This window comes from Gossypium raimondii, chromosome 12 (assembly GCF_025698545.1).
Source record: "Gossypium raimondii isolate GPD5lz chromosome 12, ASM2569854v1, whole genome shotgun sequence".
Lineage (NCBI taxonomy): Eukaryota > Viridiplantae > Streptophyta > Magnoliopsida > Malvales > Malvaceae > Gossypium > Gossypium raimondii.
Window position 1 is genome coordinate 35,828,081 of NC_068576.1, and position 12,128 is coordinate 35,840,208.

Here is a 12,128-nt window from a genome sequence, read left to right on the forward strand (position 1 = left end):
ACGCCGTTTTGGGGCTGAAACCCCGGGTGAAACGACGTCGTTTTGTTAGTAGTATAAAAGTTAAAATTTTTTAGAAAAGGCTCATTTTTTCTCTTCTTTCTAAAAAAAAGACTGAAATCCTCTCTAGCTCTCAATCCCCTCCGAACGTCGGCCCAGGATCCGACCGATGGCCACCGTGACGGCCACTTGCCGCCAGTGACGCCGCCGCCGCCATCCACGGTGGCCGGAAAAAGGCTAAAAACTTTCGATTCAACCCTTTTAAGCCCCTAAACCCGAATCCGAACTCAAAACTCCCAAAATATTAACGAAAGGGCCCCAAAAGTTCAAGAAACCTTTCGATTTTCGGTCGCCTATCCTTGGAGGCGACTTCCTCTGCCGTCCACAGCGTCGAAGACCCGAATCTAGGTCAGTTTATGGCTCCCCTTTCCTTTTTTTTGTTTCCGTATGCAATATAAGTAAATAAAAAATAAACAGTAGATTAGAGCAAAAATGTAAACTGTAAAATATCCACCTTTCGAACTGATTTCTGTTCCCTTAGTATTGAATTCTTGGTGTGTAAAATTACATGGTTATTTTCATGGCTTTTATAGCCACAATTACACTGTCATATCAGTGTTCCTTTTTTGCTTTTGCTTTCATTCTGCTATTCTGTCTCTCTTTTTGCCTTGTTTGTAGGTCTGTGGCAAATTCAACTTGCAGTTTTGGTGCAAACGGAGGCCACCTCGGGCGATGGGCGCGCTGACATCGCACATGGATGCAGTGGCACAAAGGAAAAGAGGGAACCTTAGGGTTCCCTGATACTGCTTAGATTTTAGGCCGTACTGGGCCGTTAGGGTTTGGAGTTGGGCTATTTTTTTGTTTTTGATTTGGTTTGGGTTCTTTTGGTGTTGGCCCGGGCTAAAATTGGGCTGTACAATATATAGAAGCGTTTGAATTTTGAAAGTGGGGTTTTTTTTTCTTACTGTTGCTTCTTTATTAATGGAAGTCAAATGTAATAAATTTTATTCAAAAAATTATTACATTTGACTTTATTTTATTATATTTGAAAAGTATAGGGACTACAGGCACATTTTAACCTAATTTTGTATAAAATCAAGTCAAATTGATAGAGAATGTAAAAGTTGATGACTAAAATTGTTATTATACCAATTAAAAAGTGCCCTTGGTGAAATAAATTTGAAAACTTTAGTGACTAAATTGTAACTTTTTTTAGTTTTGTGACTAAAATAAAAATATACCATAGTTTAGTGACTAAATTGTAACTTTTTTTAGTTATGTGACTAAAATAAAAATATACCCATAGTTCAGTGACTAATGGTGTAATTTACTCAATTTCTTAACACCCAATGGTAAGGCCCGTTATTAGAAGGAAAGTTGAGAAGACCGGCCCGTTAGAAGGAAAAATTAGAAAACGAAATTGTCAGAAGTGGGATTTGAACCCACGCCCTCTCACGAAGACCAGAACTTGAGTCTGGCGCCTTAGACCACTCGGCCATCCTGACTATCTGCTTATAACGTTTCATATTATATTATTTATTCTAATATTTTCTCTAACAGCTAATTTGAACGCGGAAGCTAGCAATTCCTCGCAAATAAACTAGGTTTGTATTTGGATACTCTTGATAATGGTCATCATCGGAGAGGAGAGGATGGTGGAGAGAAGTGCTGGTTTTGGGTTGATCACAATCTAATAAATTTAGTCCATTATATTTTTGTAAATGTGTAAATGTTAATGTTTAAATTGTTGATTTTTTTTATTAGAATGAAAATCAAATTAACAAAATATGTAAATATTGAGAGGATCAATCGACTAAGCATATATTTACTTAAATTAAATACTCAAAAACAACACTAATAAAACATTACCATATGAGCTTTGATTTGTAGCATATTCATCTCCAAGGCATCTACATGTCAATTTATGCATGAAAGGATTTTTATTGGCTTTAAATTATTGTTGAAATTTTAAATTGATTTCAAATTTTAGAATATTTAAATTGAATCATCAAAATATCAATATTGTATTGATTATATTTTTCTATCAACCTCGCTGTTGACACCATTTTTTTTGCTAAAAACGGGGTCGACTTGGATTTTGAAAATGGAAACGAAAAAACGGGAGTCGCCACCAATCTTTTTTGATAAGGTGTGATCGGGTCATCTTGAAAAGTAGTTGTTTTTAATAAACGATTTGATTTTAATAAAACAACGGTTTTGGTCCACGAAATTCAGAAAAATAGGTTCGGGAGTCGGTTACGCACGAGGAAGGATTAGCACCCTTGATACGCCCAAAATTGGTACCTAGTTGATTACTTAATGTCTTAGTGTCGAAAAACTGAAAACTTTAAAGAGATTTAAAATACGATCCTAAAAAAACTTGAATGACATGGATTAAAATTTAAGAGGATATTTGGCTATTTGGTTAAACGAGAAATCGAAACCCAGCACATTAGGGCACATTTCCTCGAATTTCCAAAGGCAAAATATTGTCTTATTTCAAAATTTTAAAAGGATATTTGGCTATTTGATCGAACAAGAAAAATCGAAACCCAGCACATTAGGGCACGTTTTCTCGAATTTCCAAACGCAAAACATTGCCTTATTTTGAAAATTTTAAAAGGATATTTAGCTATTTGGTTGAACAAGAAAAATCGAAACCCAGCACATTAGGGCACGTTTTCTCGAATTTCCAAACTCAAAATATTGCCTTACTTCGAAATTTAAAAAGGATATTTGGTTATTTGGTCGAACGAGAAAAAATCGAAACCCAGCACATTAGGGCACGTTTTCTCGAATTTCCAAATGTAAAATATCGCCTTACTTTGAAATTTTAAAAGGATATTTAGCTACTTGGTCGAACGAGAAAGATCGAAACCCAGCACATTAGGGCACATTTCCTCGAATTTCCAAACGCAAAATATTGCCTTTATTATTTTTTAGAAAAATCCTCATCTCGAGAAAATGACGTGTCATATCCAATGAGTTAGAACACAACGTATCGAATTCCCAATACGAGAATAAATGCCAAAAATTTACTTATTTAAAAAGATATTTAATTATCTCGGGTTTAGAAAAGGGATCATACCCAGTAAGTTAGGACACGATCTTTTATAAATCCCGAGATCGTTGAAAATTTGAGTTTGAAAAGATTCACGTATTTAGATTTATTGTGAAAATCGAAACCCAGTAAGTTAGGGTACGACTTTCTCAAATCTAAACACGAAATTTTGTTTATTCAGAAGTCATGATTCATACATTGAATGAAATAATTTAACACGAAATAGTAGAAATAAGATACAATGTTAATATGCGTAACTAAACAAAGATGAATACAATGATGTAAAAATAATACGAGTAATAGCAACGAAAATAAGATAAATAAAAGTACAAATCAATAACATACGAAATAACAATGTATACAAACAAATAAAATTAAAGCATTCCTTCAAATCAATGATGAAAATGAAATAAATAAATAAATGAATAAAATTATAAAAAAGAATATATATGTAAGCATACATCAAAATTTGAAAAACAAATATGTACAAGTAAATAATGATAATTTATATATATGTTTAAAATATATTATAATATGGATGTTGTCGAAACCGTTTTTTGAAAAATAAATGTTTTAGGTTGTCGACTTTAAAAAAATAAAAAATTTGGGAGTCGACACCAATCTCTTATTGATGAGTGATTGGATCACCTAAAATGATTTTGGTCTACGAGTTTTAGAAAAACAGGTTCGGGGGTCAGTTACGTACGAGGAAGGATTAGCACCCTCGTAACGCCCAAAATTTGGTACCAAGTTGATTAATTAGTGTCTTAAGGTCGAAAATTTTAAAATATAATCTTTAAAAAAACTTAAAACATTACGTATTAAGACCCTTTCTCAATTTGGAGAAGCAAAAAAAATGTCACACCCAATGCGTTAGGGCACAACATTCTAATTTCCTCAAAAATGAATTGGGCCAAAATACTAGTGCGATAAAACTTTAAAAGAACATCCACCTATCCAAGATTTAAGAAATCACACCCAATACGTTAAGGCATGATTCCTTTAAAATCCCAAACTCGGAATACTTCCTTTACTTTAAAAGAACATCCACTTGTCCAAGATTTAAGAAATCACACCCAATACGTTAGGGCACGATTCCTCTAAAATCCCAAACTCGGAATATTTCCTTTATTATTTTTAAAAAAATATTCATTTCGAGAAATCAATGCGTCACATCCAATACGTTAGGACACAACGTGTTGAATTTCCAATAATGAGTTCTTATCATTAGTTGATCCAAAGAGTAATCCTCGATTATTAGATTTTTTTAAAAAAAATAGGAACCCAATACGTTAGGGCTCAATTTCCTTGAGAAATCCTAAATACGAGTGTTATCTCCATTTTGAAAATTTTATTTTTAAATTTGGGTAAAAGGTGATGTCACATTATATTATACATACGTATGCTATAACAATAAATATCACAATAATAAATACATTAATGACATAAAAATAATATAAATAAAAAATAAATGAAATGAAAAAACAATAATCCATGTCATGCAAAATATTAAATGTAAACATAATTATACTACGAAAAAAAAGCAAACAAAATAAAATCGAAGACATATAATATACACATGGAAATTATGAAGATTAAAAATATACATACAATTCATAAATAAATTTTGGGCTATGAAACTTATACACATATGATGCACTTGTGAAAATAAAAGGAAAAGATATAAATTATAAAGTGTATAAAAACATATATTTGTATTTTTTAAAAAAATTAATATATTCACATATATATATTGGTTAAAAATATTTATATGTATACATATATATATATATATACTAAAATAAATATATACATATAGGTTATAAAAATAATCACATATAAATAAAGAATAAAATAAAAATAATTACATTATACTACAAAAATAAATATGCGTTTGTAAAAATATATACATATATTAAAAAAATAATATGAAAAAGAATAATAAAAAAAACTAAATGTAAAAAAAGAAAATGGAGAAAAAGCTAATTTGAATTGTAAATAAAAATTCTGAGGCAAATCTGTAAATAGATGGAGACTGAGGGACCAAATTGAACGCGCATATCACATAGAGGGACCAGAAAGGAAATTTTCCTTATTTCCCTAAACGGCGTCGTCCAATCAGGATCGAATTGGAATTTAAAATAAATTAAAGGCCTAATTTTAAAAAAATATAAACCTAATTGCAAAAGTGTTAAAAGGCGGAGGGGCTAAAAGCGCAATTAGCCCCTCCATATAAAACACGCGGACCCTAAAACTGGGTCGGGTCAAAATCGGGTCGGACGCCTCAAAACGACCATTTTGGTACCGTATATAAGCCTCCTTTCCTAAAAAAAAAAACATTTCAAAACATTTTCAAGAAAAAAAACCAAAAAACCTTTTAAAACTCTCTCAACCCTTCCGTCCTTCGGCCATCGGTCGGTCATCGGCCGATCACCGGCCACCGCGCCGGCCGCCGATCTCCGGCACCGGCACCACCGTCCACAGTGGCCGGAAAAAATAAAAAAAATCCCCTTTTAACCTTTTTGACCCCCTGAGCCTAGATTCGGGCTCAAAACCCGCGGAAAAATAACAAAAAGGCCCCTAAAAGTATAGAAACCTTTCGGCTTCCGGTCGTCAATCCTCGGTGATGACTTCCTCGGCCATCCGCGGCGGTTAGGGCTCGTAAACAGGTTTTTCTCTTCCTTTTATACTTATATTATTTATATAAGTAATAACAATAAATAGATATAACAGAAAAATAAAATAAAATGCAAGTATCAACCTTTGCTTCGATTTTTTTGCTCTTGATATTGCGAAAGTTGTAATTTGTATCTTTGATTTCGAAATCGGGGAGGGGGGTCCCTATTACAGTGTTGTCAATAGCTTTATATAGCCATATGAAAAAGAATAAAAGAAGAAACAATATTTGTTCTCCTTTGTTTTGCAAATCTCTGATTTTATTTTCCATATACTGTTTGTTTCCATTTTCGTGCAGGTATGAAGATTCATGGAGATTCGGCCTTAGCTTGGCTCGGTTGCGGCGTTGTTGCTTCCTGGAAACCCTAGGGTTTCCTAAATCAGTCTTGGGTCACTATTTGGTTTGGGCCTCAGTTGGGTTTGGGCCACATAGGTTTGCGCCTCTATTTGTTTTTATTATTTGGGCCACATAGGCCGATTGTAAATTGGGCCCTTTAAAGCCCGGGCAAAATCTGTTATTACAGCTGCCCCTCTTTGCTTGTTGTCGAGTAACGAGAACAGAGCAAATACCAAAAACAATTTTGCCCGGTCGTACTAGGCCTTGGTATTCCTTCCTACTGCATCTTCAGAGGTACAGGAACTAGTGCTTTAATCTACTCCACTGCAACTTCAGGGAGATAAGACTTGTAGCTTCAACCTTCTCCGCTGCTGCTCAAGGAGACAAGGGTTGGTGGCTTTAATTTGCTTCCCACTATCTTGGAAAGATAAGATTCACCGTCTTCGATCTGCTCCACTACTGCTTAGGGAGATAAAATCTACAATCTTCAACCTTCTCCGCTGCTGCTCAAGGAGACAAGGCTTGGTGGCTTAAATCTGCTTCCCACTATCTTGGAAAGATAAGATTCGCCATCTTCGATCTGCTCCACTACTGCTTAGGGAGATAAGATCTATAACATTCTCCGCTGCTGCTCAGGGAGACATGGTTTGGTGGCTTAAATCTGCTTCCCACTATCTTGGAAAGATAAGATTCGCCGTCTTCGATCTGCTCCACTACTGCTTAGGGAGATAAGATCTATAATTTTCAACCTTCTCCGCTGCTGCTCAGGGAGACAAGGCTTGGTGGCTTAAATCTGCTTCCCACTATCTTGGAAAGATAAGATTTGCCGTCTTCGATCTGCTCTACTACTGCTTAGGGAGATAAGATCTATAATCTTCAACCTTCTCCGCTGCTGCTCTGGGAGACAAGGCTTGGTGGATTAAATCTGCTTCCCACTATCTTGGAAAGATAAGATTCACCGTCTTCAATCTGCTCCACTACTGATTAGAGAGATAAGATCTACAATCTTCAACCTTCTCCGCTGCTGCTCAGGGAGACAAGGCTTGGTGGCTTAAATCTGCTTCCCACTATCTTGGAAAGATAAGATTCGCCGTCTTCGATCTGCTCCACTACTGCTTAGGGAGATAAGATCTATAACCTTCTCCGCTGCTGCTCAAGGAGACAAGGTTTGGTGGCTTAAATCTGCTTCCCACTATCTTGGAAAGATAAGATTCGCCATCTTCGATCTGCTCTACTACTGCTTAGGGAGATAAGATCTATAATCTTCAACCTTCTCCTCCGTCAGGAGACAAGGCTTGGTGGCTTAAATCTGCTTCCCACTATCTTGGAAAGATAAGATTCGCCGTCTTCGATCTGCTCCACTACTGCTTCAGGGAGATAAGACTACTGGTTACTGATCTGTTCTCTAAGGAACATGACCTGTAAAAATCTGTTCTATGAACTTAATTATGCCTAGAGATTAGGATGTCATGATTAGAATGAATCAAATGTTCCTAACTAGATGTGTATGAATGACATTTGAATGCATGCAAAATGTCATTTTTCGAGAATTATCATTTCTACTTTGTCGCTGACGCTTTTTGTTTGGCTGATATCTCCAAAGAAATACTTAATCAAATTGCCTCCATTATGCACTTTTAAAGCACAACCCTCTAGAAGGCAGAATTTGTACTACATTCCTTCCACCATAACTTAAGAGTAGGAAAATTTGACTCTTCTCAATCTTCTCCTACCATAATTCAAGGATACAAATTATGAAATTTGTTTACACCACTCTCAGGGTGTCCTACCAAATGCTCATGCCCAAATGAAGAGCTTTCTTTCCATAGGGGATTTCTTCTTACCCCCTCCAGACTTCTTGCTGTCTCATTCACTATCTAAATCTGAAAAGGCAGTCTTAATTTAGACTTTCGAATCTTGGGGCGTTCTAACCAATAGTCCTGTTTCAGGTTACTAAATTATTTAGAAATTCCCAAAGTAATATACAAAACTTCTTTTGTGAAAGTTTATTAGTCCATCAATCATTATTCTAATGCGACATGTTTGCGCAAAAATCAAAAAATACTAGTAAGAGATGAATTAATTCAAGAATTTATTGATAGTAAGTGTCTTGAAAAAAAAGTATTCAAGAACAACGAAGAATGAAGTTTTTACAAGAACCAACAAACTTGGTACAAATATTATGAAGGCTAAGAGCTTTGGATATCGCCGCTTGAACTTCTCCGTGCAAGCCAAGAACCATTCTAAATTTAACATGTGTTTAGGGGATCTACAGTACTCTGTCGATGCCTCAAGATGTCGTATATCCTTGTTGACTTAAGTGAAGCAAGATCACCATATACCCCTAAATCTGACAATGTTTGAGCCGTCCTTTTCAGGTTTTCAACTCAAACCCCCTTTGGTCTCAAGGTGCCCTTTTCGGGTTTTCACCTAGGCCTCTCCTTTTTTTTTTTGAAATCAGAATGCCCTTTGTGGGTTTTCACTTTGATTCCTCCCTTTCTTCAAATGAAATATTTCTTAATCGAGTCTGAATTTATAGGATTCGAAAGATTTTTTCCATCCATTTCACTCAAAATCAAAGCGCCTCCGGAAAATGCCTTTTTTACAACATAAGGTCCTTCCCAGTTTGGCATCCATTTTCCTCTAAAATCCTTTTGTAAAGGGATGATTTTTTTCAAAACCAAATCTTCTTCATGAAATTCTCTGGGACGAACCTTCTTATTATAAGCTTCCATCATTCGCTTCTGATACATTTGGCCATGACGAATGGCTTTTAATCTTTTCTCTTCAATCAGGTTCAGTTGATCAAACTGAGATTGGATCCATTCAGCCTCATCCAATTTTAATTCGGCCAAAACTCGGAGAGAAGGAATTTCAACCTCAATGGGTAACACTTCCTCCATTCCATAAACCAATGAAAAATGTGTTGCCCCAGTAGAAGTCCTGATAGATGTTCGGTAAGTAAGAAGAGCGAAAGGTAACTTCTCATGCCAATCTTTGTAAGTTCCAGCCATTTTCGCCACGATTTTCTTAATATTTTTATTCACCGCTTCCACTGCACCATTCATTTTCGGGCGATACGGTGATGAATTATGGTATCTGATAATGAACTATTCATAGACTTCTGCTATTTTTTTTTGTTATTCAAATTCAACGTATTGTCTGATATGATCCTTTCAGGCATTCCATATCGACATATGATTTCCTTCTTCAAAAACTTACTGACTGCTAACTTCGTGACATTAGCATACGAGGCTGCCTCTACCCACTTAGTGAAGTAGTCAATAACCACAAAAATGAAACAATGTCTACTAGAAGCCTTCGGTGATATTGGTCCAATGACGTCCATACCCCACATGGAGAAAGGCCATGGAGAAGTCATAACATGAAGAGGAGAAGGAGGCGCATGCATTTTATCCCCGTAAATTTGGCATTTATGGCATTTCTTGGCGTGATTGATGCAATCTCCTTCCATAGTGGACCAGTAATACCCGAATCTCATAATCTGTCTAGCCATGGTAAATCCATTAGCGTGCGTTCCACAAATACCTTCATGGACTTCTTCTAAAATTTCCTTAGCCTCTACAGCGTCCACGCATCTTAACAGTACTCGATCCTTTCCTCTTTTGTATAGGATCTCCCCATCTAAGACATAGTCAATAGCTAGTCTCCTCAATGTCCTCTTATCATTCTCCGTTGCCTGATCAGGATATTCGGGATTCTTCACATATAGCAAAATATCTTGATACCAAGGACTATCATCATTTTCCACTTCTTCAATGCTGTAACAGTGGGCTAAGATCTCATAAATACTAATTTGAATGAGCTTCATGTCCTCCAACTGATTCATTTTAATCATGGAAGCTAAAGTAGCAAGAGCATCAGCCATCTGATTTTCTTCTCGTGGGGGATAACAGAAGGTAATGTTGTCAAACTCTTCGATCAATCCCAAAACCAATCTCCGGTAACGGATCAATTTAGGATCCCTCGTCTTCCATTCCCCTCTTAGCTGGTATATTACCAATGAGTCTCCGTACACCTCTAATGTTTTGATTTTCCGTTCCATGGCTGCCCGTATACCCATGATGCAAGCTTCATACTCAGCCATGTTATTAGTGCAATCAAAGTCTAATTTACTAGTGATAGGATGATAATCTCCATTCAGAGACACCAGGACTGCCCCAATCCCATTGCCTAATGCATTCGATGCTCCGTCAAAGTTCAATCTCCAAGAATGATTTTCTTGGGGATCCTTTTCAACATTTGCAACATACATCAAATCTTCATTCGGGAAATTAAAATCCAGAGGCTCATAATCTTCCAGAGCTCTGCTAGCCAAGAGATCTGCTATCGCACTCCCCTTGACGGCCTTCTGACTTACATATACGATATCAAACTCAGAGAGCAGGATTTGCCATCTAGCCATTCTTCCATTCAATGCTGTTGACTCCATCATATACTTCAAAGGGTCTAATTTTGAGATTAGCCAAGTCGTATGATAGAGTAAGTATTGCCTCAACCTCTTGGTCGTCCAAGTCAGGGCGCAACACAATTTTTCGATAGGCGAGTATCTCATCTCACAATCAGTGAATTTGTTGCTGAGATAATAAATCGCCTTTTCCTTCTTTCCTGTAGCATCATGTTGACCCAGTATGCATCTCATGGAGTTGTTGAACACCGTTAAATACAAAATCAAGGGTCTATCTGGGCTAGGTGGTGATAGAATTGGGGTATTGGATAAGTATTACTTTATCTTTTCAAAGGCTTTCTGACATTCTTCGTTCCAGACATCAGGATTATGTTTCTTCAAAAGGCGAAATATGGGATCACATTTCTCGGTCAACTGTGAAATGAACCGAGCAATGTAATTTAATCTTCCCAAGAAACCTCAAACTTCTTTCTAGGTACGTGGTGGTGATAGATCTCGTATTGCCTTGACTTTATCTGGATTAATCTTGATTCCTTTTTCACTAACTATAATGCCCAACAATTTTCCTGAAACTTTGTCGGATTAAGCTTGAGCTGAAACTTCCTTAATCTTAAGAACAATCTTCTCAGGACCTGCACATGTTCCTCCTCTGTTCTGGATTTGGCAATCATATCATCAACATACACCTCAATTTCTTTGTGCATCATGTCATGAAACAAGGCTACCATGGCTCTCTGATATGTTGCTCCCGCGTTCTTTAATCCAAATGGCATTACCTTATAGCAGAACGTTCCCCATAAAGTAATGAACGTAGTCTTTCCCATATATTCTGGATGCATCTTTATCTGATTATATCCTGAGAACCCATCCATAAAAGAAAACAACGAAAATCCCGTCGTATTATCTACCTGAGTATCAACATGTGGCAATGGGAAGTTGTCCTTTGGGCTTGCTTTGTTCAAATCCCTATAATCGACGCACATTCGTACTTTTCCATTTTTTTAGGGACTGGGACGATATTGGCTACCCACTCAGAATATTTGACCTCCTGTAAAAAACCAGCATCAAACTGTTTCTTAGCCTCCTCTTTTATTTTGAGCACTATATCCGGCCTCATTCTTCTGAGCTTCTGTTGTACTGGTTTGCAATCCTCTTTTATGGGTAAGCGATGCACTACAATGTCAGCACTCAATCTAGGCATATCCTGGTATGACCATGCGAAGACATCTTTGAATTCATGGAGTAATTCAATGAGGTCTCGTCTTGTCTTTGTGAGAATTTCGGTTCCAATTTTCACCTCCTTCCCTTCTTCCAAACTCACAACTTTTACTGACTCTTTGTGAGGTAGGATTTGCTTTTCCTCTTGTTCTACCATCCTCAACAAGCCCAAAGATAAACCACCCTCTTCATCACCTTCAAAGTCACGCGATCCCTCTAAACATACATTTCGTTCAAAAGGGCACTCTGAGCTCGTAGCAGTGTGATTCACGTCATTGATACACAGAGACCTATTATGGTTACAAAAGAATATATGAATTTATGTACAATTATTTATGTAATGAAAGAATATATTTAGGCGTATGGGAAGAATGAAAGAATATTTACTTGAAACAATTGCAAATATGTAT

General features: G+C 36.4%; 1 non-coding gene across 1 annotated transcript; it reads right to left on the reverse strand.

Annotated features, from left to right (window-relative positions):
* Nucleotides 1-1,418: 1,418 nt before the first annotated feature.
* TRNAL-CAA (transfer RNA leucine (anticodon CAA)) lies at nucleotides 1,419-1,502 on the reverse strand. The gene has a single exon. It is a non-coding gene; the product is annotated as a tRNA-Leu (tRNA).
* Between the last annotated feature and the right edge of the window lie 10,626 nt (nucleotides 1,503-12,128).